Source organism: Pteropus vampyrus, unplaced genomic scaffold (genome assembly GCF_000151845.1).
Source record: "Pteropus vampyrus isolate Shadow unplaced genomic scaffold, Pvam_2.0 Scaffold456, whole genome shotgun sequence".
In the NCBI taxonomy this organism is placed as follows: domain Eukaryota; kingdom Metazoa; phylum Chordata; class Mammalia; order Chiroptera; family Pteropodidae; genus Pteropus; species Pteropus vampyrus.
Window position 1 is genome coordinate 335,522 of NW_011889237.1, and position 2,134 is coordinate 337,655.

General features: G+C 39.5%; 1 pseudogene; it reads left to right on the forward strand.

The window, feature by feature from the left end:
* Positions 1–674: 674 nt before the first annotated feature.
* On the forward strand, positions 675–793 carry LOC111732413 (annotated as a pseudogene).
* The last annotated feature ends 1,341 nt before the right edge of the window (positions 794–2,134 follow it).

Here is a 2,134-nt window from a genome sequence, read left to right on the forward strand (position 1 = left end):
TTGCCAGGGGGTGGGGGGATGGGGAGTCACACTAATGGGTATGGGGTTTCTTTTTGGGGTGATAAAAATGTTCTACCATTGATTATGATGAGGGTTGCAGAACTCTCTGAATATACTAACCACCACTGAGTTAGTATCAGTCAAAATCATAAAAGCTGCCCGAACCCCGCAAAAAGTGAGGGGACTCAGACAAGCCACAGGAGAGTAGATACATGGAAACCAAGTGCAATGAGCAGTCCTTGGTCGTGTGCGTGTGTGTTTATAAAGCTATAAGGGAAATGTGAATATAGACTATGTATTACAAAATACGATTGTACTAAATTTAAGTTTCTTGGAGGGGCAATGATTTTGAGGTTCTGTAGGAGGAAGTGTCATGATGTTTGCAACTTACTTTCCAATGGTTAGGCAGTAAAAAATGTGTGTGCGTGTGTTTGTAGAGAAAAAGAGAAACACGTTTGCAGGAAAATAATGTGAGCTGGTGAAAGCAGCGGAGTTGATAGCTGTTCCATATTCTAGTCTTTTAACTTTTCTTCACCTTGAAATTTTTAAAAATAGAAAGTTAGAGGCAACATTCTTTTGATTTGGTGATGAGTTTTCCTGGGTGTACACCTACAGCAAAAACTTTACCAACTTGTCCACTTTTGTCTACTTTTCCCCCACTTTAACTAGGTGCGGTCTACGGCCAGGCCACCCTGAACAAGCCCGATCCCGTCTGATCTCGGAAGCGAAGCAGGGTCGGGCCTGGTCAGTACTTGGATGGGAGACCACCTAGGAAGGCCAGGTGCTGTAGGTGTAAAAAATAAAAATAAAAAAATAAGGGACCGTAAGCTGACAAGGTCCTTGCAATCTGTGAGGTCAACCAAGGAGTTGCCTAAAAATAAATAAATAAATAAATAATTTGAAAATTTTAAAAAATGGATAAATAATTACATAGGTGCAGCCTGTTGATGTGTAATGTCAATAAATTACCAATAAAGCTGTTCGAATGTTGGTGAGGGAAAAAAAAAAAGAGTATAAAGCGTCAAAGTTATTTTGCTCAAAACATTTTTTTGTCAATTGCCAAAAATGCAAGCCTCTTTAAAAAAAAAAGAGGAGGAGGACCAACAGTTTGATAGAAAAATGACAAGGAAAACAAAAGGCAATTTCCAGAAAAGATAAGGCCAATAGATTCTGAATAAGTGAGAGGACCATCTATCTCAAGCATAATAAACCCAAAAAGTGTGACACTCTTTGTTGGGGCAGGTCTGGGGACTGGCTGTCACACGCGTTGGCGTAAGTACAATAACTGGTTTAAATCCTCAGGAAACAATTCAGTAATATCTCCTGGGTTTAAAAGTGCTTGTGGAACTCTGGATAGAGGACATGAGCAGATAAAACTAATTTATGTTGTCAAAAGTCAAGAGAGTGGTCATCTTGGGGCAGAGGTGGCTGAACAACCCATTTCTTGATCCCCAAGCTGGTCACATGGGTGCGTGTGGTGTGTGACAATTTATTATACTTATCGTGCAGAAGAGTGTACCCATTGCATTTCAATTAAAAATTTTAAAAATGCACAGATGCTTTGACTCATCAATCCCACTTCTAAGAATTGACAGATGAGTTTATCTATGTACACACACACACACACACACACACACACACACACACACATACACATTAAGTAAGGCCTTTATTGCGGCCTTGTGTGGCAAAAGACAGGAAAATAAAACGTCCACCGTGAGGGGTGGGTGAAATTATGGTACAGCCTCACAATAATTTGCTCTCTGCAGAATTTTTTCCCTCCAAAGAGCAAGGAAGACTTTATGAACCGATAAGGTCTGATCTTCAAATTTTAATTAAAAAAAAAAAAAAGGTGCAGAACAGCGGACATATTGGAAAAAAAAAACCCAAAAACCCCAAGAGGTGTACCTACCTACGTGTTTATGTGCGCTCAGAATACCTGGCTGCTCTTGGGAAGAGCGGGCAATGGGTCAGAGGTGGAGAGATTTTGTCTTTGAAAGTTTGAACTACTGGAAATGGATATTCTATGCAACAACGGCCTTAGTTTTTTAAAAAATCTATAAATGTTAATTAAGTGCCTTTAAAAAAAAAAAACAGCTAAACTAAAGCAAAAGCAAAGGAGCGAGGGAAAAAA